The sequence below is a fragment of the Chiloscyllium punctatum genome, chromosome 33, assembly GCF_047496795.1.
Source record: "Chiloscyllium punctatum isolate Juve2018m chromosome 33, sChiPun1.3, whole genome shotgun sequence".
In the NCBI taxonomy this organism is placed as follows: Eukaryota; Metazoa; Chordata; class Chondrichthyes; order Orectolobiformes; family Hemiscylliidae; genus Chiloscyllium; species Chiloscyllium punctatum.
This window is the reverse complement of record NC_092771.1, coordinates 19,938,776-19,956,962: the sequence shown is the minus strand read 5'-3', so window position 1 is coordinate 19,956,962 and position 18,187 is coordinate 19,938,776.

Below are 18,187 nucleotides of genomic sequence, written 5' to 3'. Positions count from 1 at the left end.
GGAATAGTGCATACAGTTCTGGTCACCAAATTACCAAAAGGATGTGGATGCTTTGGAGAGGGTGCCTGGTAAGGAAGGTGCTAGCTATGAGGAGAGGTTGAGTAGATTAGGATTATTTTCATTGGAAAGAAGGCAGTTGAGGGGGAGGACCTGATTGAGGCCTACAAAATCATGTGAGGAATAGACAGGCAGGACAACAAGAAGCTATTTCCAGAGTGGAGGACTCAATTACTGGGGGTCACGAGTTCAAAGGGAGAGGGGAAAAGTTTAAGGGAGATATGTGTGGAAGGTTCATGAAGCAGAGGGTGGTGGTTGCCTGGAACACGTTGCCAGCGGAGGTAGTAGAGTTGGGAACGATAGCATCATTTAAGATGTAGTTAGACAGATACATGAGTGGGCAGGGAGCAAAGGCATATAGATCCTTCGAAAATAGGTGGCAGGTTTAGATAGAGGATCTGGATTGGCGCAGGCTTGGAGGGCCAATGGGCCTGTCCTTGTACTGTAATTTTCTTTGTTGTTTATTCTAGGTCCCTTCTGGAGTCTAATAATAGCAGGGAAGAAGCAAATGACTTAAAATGCTTCATATTTACTGCGCCCTTTGGAAACATCTTCCGTGGAAATGATTTGTAACTATTAGGCACCAGCTCAGTGCCAGAATCAAGAGACGATGCATTTGAAAGCAAGTTAATTTGAAACAGGGAGATGTTTCTGATCTTTAAAATGGGAGTACTCACTGTTTACCTTAGCAATATATAGACTGAGTTTTGAACTGATAGACATTTATAAAACAATGAAATTGTCATATTGGGTGTGGACGGGAGAATCATTACAGTCTGATAGATAGGGGTTGAGGGGGAGTGCAGTTGAGGTTTGCCCTCAAACCATCCAAAATTAAGAAACACTGCCCACTGAATGGACAGTGGGTCCTTTTCTAGACAGTAATGAGCCTTTGGAATATAGATCCAGCTGATGTGGTAGCTACTGAAACTCTGCAGCTCCATGTGACCACTTGACCTGGTGTCCATCACCTTATCTCCCCACCCCTCCCATCAGGCTCTTTTGCTCTCTGAGGAGATGAGATGCTTCTGGGGATATCTAGTAGATTCCTGTCGTGACTCTCCACCCATCGAGTAACAGCTGCTTTTCTTCCAGCTGGATATGCTCATTATTTTTGTTTGCCTCAGTCAGTGATGGAAGACCCAGATTTACTTTTCAAATTCACGTGCAGGATGTAGGTGTTGCTGGCTGGGCCAGTTTTATTGTCTACCCCTCATTACGCTGACGAACATGGGGGGTGACCACCATCTTGAACTATTGGACTGTACGATATTGCCTTAACAACATCACCCACAATGGCACAGAATGTTAATGGTCCACAAGAAACTCTCTGTCTTGGTTCACCCAAGCCTATTAGTATTCTTCCCAATCTGTTTAAGTCCATAAGACATAGGAATGGAGGTAAGTACATTCGTCCCATCAAGTCCACTCCTCCATTCAACCATGGCTGATGGGGCATTTCAACGCCACTTACCCGCACTCTCCCCGTAGCCCTTAATTCCTTGCGAGATCAAGAATTTGTCAATCTCTCCCTTGAAGATATTTAACATCCCGGCCTCCACTGCACTCCATGGCAATGAATTCCACAGGTCCACCACTCTCTCTGGCTGAAGAAATACCTCCTCATTTCCATTCTAAATTGACCCCTTCTAAATCGAAGGCTGTGTCCACGGATCCTAGTATCCCCTCCTAGTGGAAACAAATTCCCAGTGTCCACCCTTTCTAAGCCATGCATTATCTTGTAGTTCAACTTTTAACTTTAGCTTCAACATATGGCTGTATCAATGCTATAGGGCTTGGTGGCAACATATTATCAGATGATACATCAGGAAAGTGGAGTTTGCACATTCTCCCCATGTCTGTGTGGGTTTCCTTCCACGGCGACAGGGTTAGGTCGGAGAAGCTGGGGTTCTCCTTGAAGATTAAAGTGATACTTATTCAAGAAGGACAACATTAAGACAGGGTTAGACAACGTTTTTAAAGACATTTGGACAGGGTACATGGATAGAGTCAAAACGTGTGGCACTGGAAAGGCAGAGCAGGCCAGGCAGCATCCGAGGAGCAGGAGAGTCGACGTTTTGAGCATAAGCTCTTCATCGGGAATGTCATGCTCAAAACGTCAACTCTCCCGCTCCTCAGATGCTGCCTGGCCGGCTGTGCTTTTCCAGCACCACACTTTTTGACTCTGATGCCTAGCATTTGCAGTCCTCTCTTTATCCCAGCGCACATGGACAGGAAAGATTTAGAGGGATATGAGCTAAACACAGGTAAATGTGACTAGTTTAGCTTAGGAAACCTGGACGGCATGGATGAGTTGGACTGAAGGGTCTGTTTCCGTGCTGTACGGCCCTATGACTCTATAAAGCAGACCAAGGTGTTCCACTCAGGTGATGAAAGAAGGATTGCTAAGGAACTGATTTAAGCTTCTGGAATTGAGATGCAGAGTTGGGGATGGATTGTGAGGAATTTTGAGTGCTAACATTTTTGAAAAGTGCCTTAGAAGCTTTTACAATCAAAAGAGCTATATACAGGCAAACATGATTAACCAAGGGAGAGCAGATTTTGCAGCAGCTTCACAAAATTGACCAAATTTTCATGTTTTTACTTTCAAAGTATTGTGCTCTGTGGCGTTCAGATATGATGTCACTGTACACAAACTAGTTCAAGGCATTAAGGATGGAAGGCCTTAAAGACTGATAAATGGCAGAGACCAATAGATGTGTGGGTGATGACTTAGCTTCGAGAAGTTTATCATTCCAAATGACTTACAAGTATCACCTGAAGCGACAAGATTGGATTAGTTGAAACCACTCTTGTATTCTTAAAACGATAAAATATATGGTTTTAATTTCCTATTGGGATTTTATTTGGTTGGGGGTCTGTTTTGTGCTTGTAGCAGCAGTTCAGTGTGTCTGCCAAGTGTCAGCATGTTCTCAATGTCTGATCTTAGACAGGCAACTGACATCAGATGATTAATGACTGTGTCTTATTATCAAAGAGTAGTCTGTGCTTGAGTCCTTGGAGATTTTCGGTGTTTCTGAGTTATTGTGTCGACTTAAACAAGCAGGTTTCTTGGAGTTACTGAATAGCTCAGTAGGTTTAGGAGTCTTTCAGGAACCTCTGAAGGTGATTGCTGTGAACTGGAGACAAAGCTGAAACTGCTCTCAAACTTTGTTTTTACATTTTAAATGAGACATTTCTGTTACTCAAGGCATAGTGTCATAGTCATACAGCACAGAAACATACAGTCATACAGTCATATAGCACAGGAACAGACCCTTCGGTCCAACCAGTCCATGCCGAACATAATCCCAAAATAAAATGATCCTACCTACCTGCACTTGGCCCATATCCCCCCAAACCTTTCTTATTCACGTACTATCTAAATGTCTTTTAAATGTTGTAACTGTACTTGTACCCACAACTTCCTCAGTAAATAGAGTGAATAGCCAAGGCCTTTTTCCCAGGGTGGGGGAGTCCAAAACTAGAGGCCATAGGTTTAGAGTGAGAGGGAATGATTTAAAAGGAACCTAAGGGGTACCTTTTTCACACAGACGATGGTACGTGTATGGAATGATCTGCCAGAGGATGTGGTGGAGGCTGGTACAATTACAAAAGTTAAAAGGCATCTGGATGGGTATATGAATAGGAAGGGTTTAAAGGGATGTGGGCAAAATGCTGGCAAATGGGATTAGATTAATTCAGCATATTTGGTTGGCATGGACGAATTGGACGAAGGGTCTGTTTCCGTGCTGTACTCTATGACTCTAATACTCTAACCGCTCCACTATAAATTCATTCCACACACAAACTGCCCTCTATGCAAATAAAATTCCCCTCATATCTTTTTTATGTCTTCTTCCTTTTATTTTAAAGATACACCCCTAGTCTTGAACTCTCCCACCCTAGGGAAAAGAAAGCTGCCATTCAAGTTATCTATACCCCTCACAATTTTATAAATCTCAATAAGGTCACCTCTCCTACACGCCAGTGAAAAACGTCCCAGGCTATCCAGCCTCTACTTAAAACTCAAACCCTAAATTCCCAGCAACATCCTGGTAGATCTCTTCTGAAACCTCTTCACCTTAATAATATCCTTCCTACAACAGGACGACCAGAACTGGACACATTATTCCAGAAGAAACCTCATCAATGTCCAGTATAACCTCAACATGATGTCCCAACTCCTACACTCAAAGGTCTGAGCAGTGAAGGCAAGTGTTCTAAACGCCTTCTTAACCATCCTGTCTATGTGTGATGCAAACTTCAAAGAATTGTAGACTTGAACCTGTAGATCTCTGTTCTACAACACTTCTCAAAATCATACTTTTAATTATATAAGTCCCGCCCTTGTTTGTTTTACCAAAATGTAATACCTCGCAATTATCCAAATTAAACTCCATCTGCCACTCTTCAGTCCATTGATCCTATTGATCAAAATCTCTTTGTAATCTTAGGTAGCCTTCTTCACTGTCCATTATACCACCAATCTTGGTATCAAGTTAAAAATCACATAACACCAGGTTATAGTCCAACAGGTTTAATTGGAAGCACTAGCTTTCGGAGCGCTGCTCCTTCATCAGGCACAACTACCTGATGAAGGAGTGGTGCTCAGAAAGCTAGTTCTTTCAATTAAACCTGTTCGACTATAACCTGGTGATTTTTAACTTTGTCCACCCCAGTCCAATACCGGCTCCTTCACATCAATCTTGGTATCATCCACAACCTCACTAACTATCCCTTCTATATCCTCACCTGTAAATCACTGACAAACAAAAGTAGACCTTGCATCGATAGACCTTGCACTTCGGGGTCTCCCAATATATCAACAGACAATGACCTCATCTTTTTTGGAAGGGTGGTCTCTGTTGTGATTTTGGAACCACAGCTTCCGATTTGTGTACTGAGAGCTCCCACAAATTGCAATATTACTGGATAATCGCTTTTCGATATTGGAAGAGAGATTAATATTGACCAGGAGAGTAGTGAGATAAGTTCACCTATTTTTCTTTGTAACAGTACCAGGCAATCTTTTAGCACCTGCAACCTGTAACTATACAGGACATTGGCAAAGTATCCCATCTGAAGATAGCATTCAAGTTAGGATTGAATGGATATAAATAAAGTTCTTGAACGAATTAAAAGATTCGCTTTCATTCAGATGGAATGGACACCTGGGGAAAGTGATGGCCTAATGGTATTATCACTGAACTATTATCACCCTTCATATGTTAAGGGTGTTGTCTTTTTAACTACTCTAGACTGAGGTAGCTTCTGTTGTGGTGATTTCTTGTCCTTTTGCTAATATAGCTATCTTACAGCTGGTCTAATTTACTATGGCTTTGTCCTTAATATATTAGATTCCCTACAGTGTGGAAACAGACCCTTCGGCCCAACAAGTCCACACTGACCCTGCGAAGAGCAACTCACCCAGGTTCATTCCCCTACATTTACCCGTGACAAATGCATCTAACACTATGGGCAAGTTAGCGTGGCCAATTCACCTGACCTGCACATTTTTGGACTGTGGGAGGAAACCGGAGCACCCAGAGGAAACCCACGCAGATACAGGGAGAATGTGTAAACTCCACACAGACAGTTGCCCATGGCAGGAATTGAACCCGGCTCCCTGGCACTGTGAGACAACAGTGCTAACCACTGTGCCACCCCTATATGTCTATATTTATTGGGGTTGTTTATCATATTCTTCTTTGTATTTTTGGGGGTGGATATGCCATGGGGAGGGTGTTTGGGAGTTTGTTTACAGTTGTTTATCCCTTGTGATTGCACCTTGTCCTGCTGTCATTTTTTGGAGAAAAATCAATAAATTTTTTTTAAAAAACTAATGTTCCAGAGTTATCTAGATTCAGGTATCATGCCAAAACATTTGGAAAATGGCAGGTTAGGTGAATTGGCCATGCTAAATTGCCCATAGTGTTCAGGGATGTGTAGGTTCGGGGCATTAGTCAGGGGTAAATATAGAGTAATGAGTAATGGGTTTGGGTGGGAGACTCTTTGGAGGGTTGGTATGGACTTATTGGGCCGAAGGGCCTGTTTCTATACTGTAGTGATTCTAAAAAAAGGGCAAATAGAATTGGAGATTATTCCAAAGTTCTGGTTGGAATTTGCTTGGGAAATCAGAGACAAGCGCCCTGTTAAAGGGGACACATTTTGATTGGTGAGATGATCATAGTCTGAAGACTATGGGTGGCACGGTGGCTCAGTGATTAGCACTGCTGCCTCACAGCGCCAGGGACCTGGGCTTGATTCCAGCCTCAGGTGACTGTCTGTGTGGAGTTTGCACATCCTCCCAGTGTCAGTGTGGGTTTTCTCCGGGTGCTCCGGTTTCCTCCCACAATGCAAAGATGTGTAGGTCAGGTGAATTGGTCATGTTAAATTTCTCATAGTGTTCAGGCATGTGTAGTTAGGTGCATTAGTCAGGGGTAAATATAGAGTAAGGGGAATGGGTCTGGGTGGGTTTCTCATTAGAGGGTTGGTGTGGGCTTGGGCTGAAGGGCCTGTTTCCATACTACAGGGATCTTATTCTATGATTGGTGCAGGGCATCAGGTTTTCATAATATACATGAACGACTTTGAAGAAAGAACATTTTCAGGCTGCACTAAGCTGGGAAGCATAAAAACTTGGGCAGCTGGGAGCACCAAGTTACAAAATGAGTGGAGAGACCCAGTGAGTGTAGCAGAGTTCCATTTGAAAAAGTGTGATTTCATCTATTTTAGATTTACGAAAGATTTCTTATTGGTGAGAGACTAGTAGCTGTGAAGTTGCAAAGGGATTTGAGTGTTCATGTACTCAAAGCCAGTGCGCTCACAGAAAAAAATACAATTTCAGCAACTAATGGAACATTGGCCATTTTCTCAAGGGATTTGGAATGCAGTTTTGAGGAAGTGAAACGTCAATCCTGATATAGAGCAACCCCCCCCCCCCCCCCCCCCCCCACCCCCCCATCTACAGTCATGCGCTCCTCAGTTTTTAAATCTTGGGAAAGGGTTTGAAGGTTGGGATCATGGTGTCACCTGAATTAGCCTCCGTTGGTACAAACTCTGTGGACGACACCCCTCCCAACTTAAACCGTCTGGAGGGAATGAAAACGGAAATTGCTGGAAAAGCTCAGCAGGTCTGGCAGCATCTTCAGAACGGTTCTGAAGAAGGGTGACTGGACCCGAAATTTCAACTGTGCTTTCTCTCCACAGATGCTGCCAGGCCTGCTGAGTTTTGCCAGAACTTTCCATCTTTCTGATTTCTTTTGGTGATTTCTGATTCACTTCAATTGGGAATACTGTTGTAGTCAACCTTTCTCAATGTTTAATAGAAGGTCTTTGAGCTAGCTCTCAAATAGATGTCAGACCAAAATTATTTGCATTTTGCACACACCTGATTAGTTAAAGCTCACCTGCTTTGAATCCGACACTGTTCAGCCAGGGCTAAATGTTTCCCTGCAATTTTGAACAAATTCACCTTCGCAAAAAAATCCCGAAGATAGAAATTATAACCAAATCAAAGCTTCCTTCCACATTTCAGAAGTGTTGAGCCTCCCAACAAGCTCTCCTTAAAACAGAATTGAAAGTTGACCTTTGATCCAGAGATGAAGCGTTTTTTTTTGGTCTCTGTCAGCCAAACTCTTTCTCTCTGCAGCGCTGAGATGCATTTCTACTTTTGACACTCAAGTGACAGGAAACATCACCGTGAACTTTCACCCCACGCAGACAGAACCCAGCAGCCGCATCCTTTTATCTGACATTTTCAAACTGCGTCGGAGGTCCCTGTGAACTTTGACATTTAGCATCAAAGACTCCTGACGGTGATTGATGGCTTTCACTTCAAAAGAAGACAGACCCGGCTCTGAGAGTGCGTGTGTGTGTGTGTCTGTCTGTGTCTGTGTGTGTGGGTGTGTGTCTGTGTGTGTGTCTGTGTGTGCGGGTGTGTGTCTGTGTGTGGATGTGTGTCTGTGTGTTTGTGTGTGTGTGTCTGTGTGTGTATGTGTGTGGGTGTGTGTATGTGTCTGTATGTGTGTCTGTGTGGGTGTGTGTGTCTGTGTCTGTGTGTCTGTGTGTGTATCTGTGTGTGTGTGTCTGTGTCTGTGTGTGTCTGTGTGTGTGTCTGTGTCTGTGTGTATCTGTGTGTGTGTGCCTGTCTGTGTGTGTATGTGTCTGTGTGTATCTGTGTGTGTGTGTGTCTGTGTCTGTGTGTGTGTGCCTGTCTGTGTGTGTGTGTCTGTCTGTATGTGTCTGTGTCTGTGTGTCTCTGTGTGTGTGCATGTAAGTATGTGAGGGTCTCTACTTGGAATTATAAGTGAATACTCCTTGACTTTAAAAAAATGTGGTTTTCATTAAGCAGACAACTTAGTTTGGGATCAGCTTACTCAAACTGCAATTTAAAACATTCAGATAGAGTGTCATTATAACACAATGTCCTTTCTACTGCACTCTGACTGGGCGTGCCAGCACTTAGCAGAAAATTAAGGGAAAATTTAGCACTAAATGTCATGAGTAAATATTTTGCTCCATTACGGTCATTTCAAAGTGATTCCACATCCAGACCTTTAAAGTTCATTGTTTAAGAGATGCATGACTCCATCTGCAAAATGTCATCTATTTATAGACTGAACAAATTGTCCACTTACTCCAATCATGAGTGGATGTCACAAATTGCTATCACAGAATTTCGACAGCACAGGAGTCCATTCGGCCCAGCGTGTCAGCTCCAGCTTTCAGAACGAGTGCCGTTCTCCTGCTTTCCTTGCATCTTATGTAACCTGAGGAGGTTCCAGGTGCTTTACAGTCAGTGAGATTCATTTCCAATGCAGTTTCTGTTTTGGAGGCAATGGGCCCTGGAGAGGTGATGGCCCAGTGATTTTATCACTGGACTGTTCATCCAGAAACCCCAGGTAATGTTCTGGGGACTCGGGTTTAAATCCTGCCATGCCATATGGTGGAATTTATAGAGTCATAGGGATGCACAGCACAGAAACAGACCCTTCAGTCCAATTTATCTGTGCTGATCTGATATCCTAATCTAATTTAGTCCCATTTGCCAGCACTTGGCCCACATCCCTCTAAACTCTTCCTATTCATATACCCATCCAGATGCTTTTTAAATGCTGTAATTGTATCAGCTTGCACCACTTCCTCTGGCAGCTCATTCCATACACGTACCACTGTCTGAGTGAAAAAGTTGCCCCTTAGCTTCCTTTTAAATCTTTCCTCTTCCACCTTAAACTTATGCCCTCTACTTCTGGACTCCCCCACCTTGTCGAAAAGACTTTGTCTATTTATCCTATCCATACACTTCATGATTTTATAAACTTCTGAATTCATTACACTTCTGAAATGAATTCACGAAATATCTGCAGTTGACTCTTGGGCAATGAGGGATGGGCAATAAATGCTGGCCTAGCCAGTGACACCCTATCCTGAGAATGAATAAATTTTTATAAAACACAGGAAACATGACAATCAACTTGTGCACGGTAAACAGGATAATGAGCAAATCATCATTTTCAGAATACCAAAAAGCAATGCGGATCAGAAACAAGTTGCTGGAAAAATGCAGCAGGTCTGGCAGCATCTGTGGAGAGAAAGCAAGGTTAACGTTTCGGGTCCAGTGCCCCTTCTTCAGATCCCACTGTTAATAATTTTCAGTGCTCTTATCCAGGTGCTACTGTACTTGCTGAGATGAGGAGGAATGTCTTCACCCAGAGAGTGGGGAGCCTGTGGAATTCTCTGCCACTGAAAGTGGTTGAGGTCAAAACATTTAAAGTTTTCAAGAAGGAGTTAGATATAGTTCTTGGGCTAAATGGGTTCAAAGGGTAATGGGGAGAAAGTGAGAACACGATTCTGGGTTGCATGATTAGCCATGATCACAGTGAATGGCGAAGTAGACTATGGCAGTTGGGTGGTCATGTTGCAGCTGTACAGGACATTGGCTAGGCCCACCTTAATAATACTGCATTCTATTCTGGTCTCCCTCCTAGAGGAAGAATGTTGTCAAAATTGACAGATGAAGAATCAGTTTGCAAGGACGTTGCCAGAGTTGGAGGGTTTGAGCTACAGGGAGAGGCTGAATAGGCTGGGGTTATTTTCCCTGGAATCTCAGAGGCTAAGGGGTGACCGAATAGAGGTTTATAAAATCATGAGGGGCATGGATAGGGTAAATAGACAAGGTCTTTTCCCTGGTAGTGGAGTCCAAAACTAGAGGGCGTAGGTTTAAGGTGAAAGGGGAAAGATTTAAAAGGGAGCTAAGGGGCAACTTTTTTACGCAGAGGGTAAATGGAATGAGCTCCCAGAGGAAGTGGTGGAGGCTGATACAATTACAGCATTTAAAAGGCATCTGGATTGGGTATATGAATAGGAAGAGTTTCGAGGGATATGGGCCAAGTGCAGGCAAATGGGACTTGTTTACTTTCAGATATCTGGTCAGGTTGGACCAAAGGGTTTATAAACGACTCTATGATTGAATGGCCTACTTATTTTCTTTCTTTCCACGTCAATGTTATTTGTTGAGGAATGGCTATTGGCCAAAACACAAGGAAGAACTCCCCTGCCATCCTTTGGAACATTAACCTCTCCTGTGGAGTTTGCAGTGAGGACCTGAGCCCGTTTATTTCTCAGTGCTGCTGTGCTGTCACAGTGAGCTGCACAACGGAATATACTCCTCAATATTGGAATGTTAATGCCACTCCCTCACCCCCCCAGGTACTAGTCTAGACTGGTCAGGGTGCAGGAGGAGACCTTGCTGATGCTCTTTCTCAAGCCTTGGTCCTCAGAGGTTGAGGGGTTTGCCTCTGGAGGAGACTGGTGTTTCTCTGCAGAGTTGGTCGGTGTTGGTACCTGTAAGCCACAGGTGGGAGAACATAGAACATAGAATGTTACAGCGCAGTACAGGCCCTTCGGTTCTCGATGTTGCGCCACCCTGTCATACTAATCTGAAGCCCATCCCACCTACACTATTCCATGTATGTCCATTTGCCTGCCCAATGACGACTTAAATGCACTTAAACTTGGCGAATCTACTACCGATGCAGGCAAAGCATGCCATACCCTTACTACTCTCTGAGTAAAGAAACTACCTCTGACATCTGTCTTATACCTATCCCCCCTCACTTTAAAGTTGTGTCCCCTCGTGTTTGCCGTCCCCATATTTGGAAAAAGGCTCTCCCTGTCCACCCTATCTAACCCTCTGATTATCTTATATGCCACTGGATCCAGGGAATGACACTGACTGGGAGAGTCGCAGTGGAATGGAGTGTGGGATCGCCTCAATTGGCGGGACACAGACATCCCAGCATCCCGCAGCAACGATCCCAATCTTCTCCTGGACGGGATCGAGTTGTCTTCCTTGTAGGGGGTGAGGAGCCTAATGTCTGGCGGCCCTCCACCCACCTGGCGCTTTGTACCCCATCGTCATTGGCTGGGATGAGAGAAAGGGTGCATGGGTGAAGGTGGCTGGCATGGCTGGTAAAGAAGGGTGAAAGGTGGTGAGGTTTTCAGAGAGTGAGGTAGCAGCATGTAAGGCATGCAGGGGTTAGTCGTTTGCGAGTAAATTGAGAGTGAGTGTGAGAAGATGTTGCAGAGAATGGTAACAACAATAGAGCCTTGGGGGGAGGGGAGATAGAGTGAGTGTGAGGTAGCAGTCAAAAGAGGGCGCTATTTCCATGTAAACGGGGCTTCCCAGGGCAGCTGGTGGGGGTGCTGTGAACCCTCATTGCTCTCTCTCTATGGCAAGTATGTCCTTTCTACAACAGGGTGGCCAAAACTGCACACAACACTCCAGGTGTGGTCTCACCAAGAGCCAGTACAACAGCAGTAAGGCATCCTGATTTGAAATATGGATGAAATAACCCCACAGAGGCTGGTATTTTGTTACCAAATCACCCTCTATTTACACCACTCAGAGTCAAGAGTTGTACAGCTCGGAAACAGCCCCTTCAGTTCAACTCGTCCATGTCAAGCAGATATCCTAACTTAATCTAGGCCCATTTGCCCGCATTTGGCCCATATCCCTCTAAACCCTTCCTATTCATATACCCATCCAGATGCCTCTTAAATGTTGTAATTGTACCAGCCTCCACCACCTCCTCTGGCAGCTCATTCCACACACGCACCACCCTCTGCCTGAAGAAGTTGCCCCTCGAGTCCCTTTTAAATCTTTCCCCTCTCGCCTTAAACCTATGCCTTCTAGTCTTGAACTCCACTACCCTGAGGAAAAGAAGTTGTACTCACCTATCCATGCCCCTCATGATTTTATAAACCTCTATTCAGTGACCCCTCAATCTCCGGTGCTCCAGGGAAAACAACCCCAGCCTCTCCCTATAGCTCTCCCTCCAGTCCTGGCAAGGTCCTTGTAAATCTTTTCTGATCCCTTTCAAGCTTAACAACATTTTTTCCTGCAGCAGGGAGACCAGAATTGAATACAGTTTTCCAAAATTGGTCTGTGCAGCCATAACACCATTGACTATAGTATTGCCTCAGACAACTCTTTTTATGATTTGGAGATACCGGTGTTGGAATGGGGTGTACAAAGTTAAAAATCACACAACACCAGGTTATAGTCCAACAGGTTTATTTGGAAGCACTAGCTCAGCCACCTGATGAAGGAGGAGTGCTCCAAAAACTAGTGCTTCCAAATAAACCTGTTGGACTATAACCTGGTGTTGTGTGATTTTTAACTTGTAAAGCCTTTTTATGTCAGCCAGGGCTCCCTGATTGGACCAGATTAACAACCTTAGTGAGGGAATGCTTATCCTATGAGGGTCCAACTGGCTGTCCTTGTCACAATCACTAGAATGGGCAAGGTTAATGGATTATATTTACTGCAGTTACGAGATGTTTGGTGGACTGAGTTTAATCCACTGTCCATTGTACAGCACTGCGGAAGCTTACAGCATGGAACAGGGCCACTCAGTCCATCTTGTCCGCATAGCCCAATCCCACTTTTCACAGAGATTACAGTGTTTCAAGTACATACGCACATACTCAATCATAGAATAGAGTGAGAATCCCTACAGTATGGAAGCAGGCCATTCAGCCCATTGAGTCCACACCGACCATCCAAAGAGCATCCCACCTACCTAGACTACCCCAGTAACCCTATAATTTCACATGGCTAAATCACCTAACCTACTCATCCCTGAACATTATGGGTAATTTAGCATGGTCAATCCACCTAACCCGCACATCTTTGGACTGTGGGAGGAAACCAGAGCACACCCACACAGGGAGAATGTGTAAATACCACACAGACAGTTGCCCAAGGATGGAATCAAATCTGGGTCCATGGTACTGTGAGGCAGCAGTGCTAACCACTGAGACACTGTGCTTCCTGCAATGAGTTACAGATCAACACCACCCTCTGGTGAATAAATTGAATACATTTCCTCTTACCTCCAATCCATATGCCCTCAGTGGACTCTGCTAGCCAGGTGAATATTTCATATTCTGCTGCTTATGGAGATCATGGAACCTTATTGCGTACAGTCATTCCTCAGTATCCATGAGGTTAAAGTTTCTGAGAAATCCCCCAAATGGTGAATCCATGAGTGCAGAGGTTGTTAAAAATGAGTTACAAATATTGTGGATGTGCAGATTGTGCCAATGGATGTTGGTACTTTTTTTTGTAGTGAATTGGCAATTTGGGATTTTGCTGACCCGATGGATTTACTGCATTTCTGTCTATTTGGAAATAGGCTTAACCTTCCCCTGAACTTGTAAACTACAATCGAGGGAGGGATGAAAGAAAGGCTTTTTTAAAAAGGCACAGACAGAAGACCAAACAAAAGGCAAGGAAGTGGGAGCAATCGTAACATTTGGAAAGGGAACTGGATGGACATTTAAGTAGAAAGATGAGCCGGGCTTCGAGAGAATGGAGAGAGAAGAGGATTACTCTGATAGCTTTTTCACTCATAGTAGGTTCACTCAATCTGCTGCGTGGCAAACAGTGTCATAGAGTCACAGAGCTGTACAATACAGAAACGGACCCTTCAGTCCAACTCTTCCATGCTGGCCAGATACCTTAAATTAATCTAGTCCCGTTTGCCAGCATCTGGACAATATCCTTCTAAACCCTTCCTGTTCATAGACCCATCCAGATGCCTGTTAAATGCTGTCATTGTACCAGCTTCCATCACTTCCTCTGGCAGCTCATTCCACACACGGGCAACACTCTGCGTGAAAAAGTTGCCCCTCGGGTCCCTTTTATATTAGATTACATTACAGTGTGGAAACAGGCCCTTCGGCCCAACAAGTCCACACCGCCCCGCCGAAGCGCAACCCACCCATACCCCTACATCTACCCCTTACCTAACACTATGGGCGATTTAGCATGGCCAATTCACCTGACCTGCACATCTTTGGACTGTGGGAGGAAACCGGAGCAAACCCACGCAGACACGGGGAGAACGTGCAAACTCCACACAGTCAGTCGCCTGAGGCGGGAATTGAACCCGGGTCTCTGGCGCTGTGAGGCAGCAGTGCTAACCACTGTGCCACCGTGCCGCCTACTTTCTCCTCTCACCCGAAACCTATGACCTCTAGTTCTGGACTCCCCTAGCCTAGGGAAAAGATCTTATCCATTTACTGTTTCTATGCCCCTCGTGATTTGATAAACCTCTATAAGGTCACCCCTCAGCCGCCAGGAAAAACAGCCCCAGCCCATTCAGCCTCTCCCTGTAGCTCAAACCCTCCAACCCTGGCAACATCCTTGTAAAGCTTTTCTGAACCCTTTCAAGTTTTGCCAAGGCTTTCCTTTAGATCCCATCAACCTCCAACTTTGGAGATGAGAATGAAAGGACAGACAGACAAATGAACCGACGCCAAATTAGATGCGACATGGCTCTTAATCTTCAATGCTGTGTGGAAGCTACTTATTTCACAGAGAAGGGAGTTAAGACACCAAGGAATCAAAATGTTATTCGTCAATTTTCATGAAGAGACTGCAAATTAAAGTGAGTAGCGTCCATAATTAATTCAGCAAGGACTTTTCATTTATATAGCAACGCTTATGACTTCAAAAGATCCCAACATCCATTCCAGACAATGAAATACTTTGGAATTGTATTCACTAGTAATATCAGGAAACATATCGTGGCGATAATTGGGTGGCACTGTGGCTCAGTGGTTAGTACTGCTGCCTCTCAGCACCAGGGTCCAGGGTTCAATTCCAGCCTCAGGTGACTGTGTGGAGTTTGCACATTCTTCCCGTGTCTGTGTGGGTTTCCTCACACACCACCATCCCAAAGAATCCATGTTCCTATGCAACGTTCTGGCATAGCCTAGAGCCCGGAAGAATGTGGGTGGGTGACTCTATGGAGGGTCGGTGTGGATTTGTTGGGCCAAAGGGCCTGTTTCCACACTGTAAGTAATCTGAGCTGACCAGCCATCTCTCCCTGCTGTACTCTTTCAAATGAAAGTAAAGCTTCCTCTACACTGTTCCCATGAAACACTCCCAGGACTGGGACAGCACGGGTTAGATTCAGAGCAAACTTCTTTTGACACTATCCCCATTTAACACTCCCAGGATTGGAGCAATAAAGCTTAGATGCAGATGAAAAACTATTTCCCTGGTTGTAAAGCATCCCAGCCACTGTGCAATCAGGAGGACCTGTTACAAAGTATTCACAACATAGAAGCAGGCCATTCGGGCCAACTGGCCAATTCTCTTTTAAGCTGAAAGTAAAGCTGTCTCTACAATATTCCCCATCAAACACTCCCAGGACAGGCACAGCACGGGGTTAGATACAGAACAAATCTTCCTATACACTGTCCCCAGCAAACACTCCCAGGTCAAGGACAGCACAGGGTTAGATACAGAGTAATTCTTCCTCTACACTGTCCCCATCAAACACTCCCAGGGACAGGGACAGCACGGGGTTAGATAGAGAGTAAATCTTCCTCTACACTGTGCCCATCAAACACTCCCAGGGACAGGGACAGTACCGGGATAGATACAGAGTAAAGCTGCCTCTACACTGTGCCCATCAAACACTCCCAGGGACAGGGACAGCACAGGGTTAGATACAGAATAAAGCTGCCTCTACACTGTCCCCTATCAAACACTCCCAGGACAGGGACAGCACAGGGATAGATACAGAGTAAAGTTCCCTCTACACTGTCCCCCATCAAACAGTCCCTGGACAGAGATAGCACGGGGTTAGATACAGAGTAAAACTGCCTCTACACTGTCCCTATCAAACACTCCCAGAACAGGGACAGCACGGGGTTAGATACAGAGTAAAGCTGCCTCTACACTGTCCCTATCAAACACTCCCAGAACAGGGACAGCACGGGGTTAGATACAGAGTAAAGCTGCCTCTACACCGTCCCCCATCAAACACTCCCAGGACAGGGACAGCACGGGGTTAGATACAGAGTAAAGCTGCCTCTACACTGTCCCCCATCAAACACTCCCAGGACAGGGACAGCACAGGGTTAGATACAGAGTAAAGCTGCCTCTACACTGTCCCCCATCAAACACTCCCAGAACAGGGACAGCACAGGGTTAGATACAGAGTAAAGCTGCCTCTACACTGTCCCCCATCAAACACTCCCAGAACAGGGACAGCACAGGGTTAGATACAGAGTAAAGCTGCCTCTACACCGTCCCCCATCAAACACTCCCAGGACAGGGACAGCACGGGGTTAGATACAGAGTAAAGCTGCCTCTACACCGTCCCCCATCAAACACTCCCAGGACAGGGACAGCACGGGGTTAGATACAGAGTAAAGCTGCCTCTACACCGTCCCCCATCAAACACTCCCAGGACAGGGACAGCACGGGGTTAGATACAGAGTAAAGCTGCCTCTACACTGTCCCCCATCAAATACTCCCTGGACAGGGACAGCACAGGGTTAGACGGAGAGTAAAAGAAAAAGAAAGTGGAAAAAACACTGTCAGTATCAAATACTCCCAGTACATGGACAGCTTGGGTTAGATAAAGAGTAAAACTCCCATGACTCTTTTAATCAGAAACTGAATCTCCCTTGACCCTGTGTCCATCAAACACCCCCTATTAGATAGAGTAAAAGCACACTTGATCCTGTGCCGATCAAACACTCCGAGGCAGCTTTCGATGCAGAGGAAAGCTCTGCCTGCCATTGGGGTGTGGGGAAAAGATTTGCAGGTTGATAATCAGAGCTGCTTGGCCACATTCTCAATGTACCTTCCCTGGGCCATCAAGGCCTGAAGTGGCCCTCAAACCCAGGAAACCCTGGTTCAGAGACAGAGCTGCTTCCAGGACCCCAGGAGCACCCAGGTTGACCCAAAGTCACCTTGGGCTAGCAAGTTCCACCTTCTCACATAGTCTGGGCAAAGACATTCCTCCTGAGGCAGCTACATGAGGATGAACAATTTGCTACACAACTTAAAAATACGGGGTAGACCATTTAGGACAGAGATGAGGAGAAACTACTTCACACAGAGAGTGGTGGCTGTGTGGAATGCTCTGAGGGCAGTGGAGGCCCAGTCTCTGGATTCTTTTAAGAAAGAATTGGATAGAGCTCTTAAAGATAGTGGAGTCAAGGGGTATGGAGATAAGGCTGGAACAGGATACTAATTAGGAATGATCAGCCATGATCATATTGAATGGCGGTGCAGGCTCGAAGGGCAGAATGGCCTACTCCTGCATCTATTGTCTATTGTCTATTGTCTATTGAATTTCCTGTTGGAATGATCACCATTATTTCACCTTTACGTTCCCCCTAGTTCAGGTTCGCCTGCATCCGTTAAATCTTTCTTTACTCTTGAATACCTCTATCCCAAAGCTTCTGATTTCTGTGAGGCATGAGTTCCAGTGTTTGCTGCTTGTATAAACTCTTTTAGTAAACACAAATCTTTCTTTTCAATTAACTAGTGTTGTCTATGGAGGCTCATAAGATCGTCTCATATGCTGAAGCAAAGCACCACAATTGAAATGACAGGCATTACTGCAAGATTACAGTGTAGGAGAAAAGGCTAACTTCTTTCATTAGCAACACATACTTCAGCTGCAATACTCCGCTGATAATCACACATAGCTCTCATATTTATGAATGAATTTTCCATACCAGGGAACAATAAGGTGGAAATGCAACTGGGTTCACGAAAAGCAGGCTCCGTGATTAACGTTGCCTCTCCACA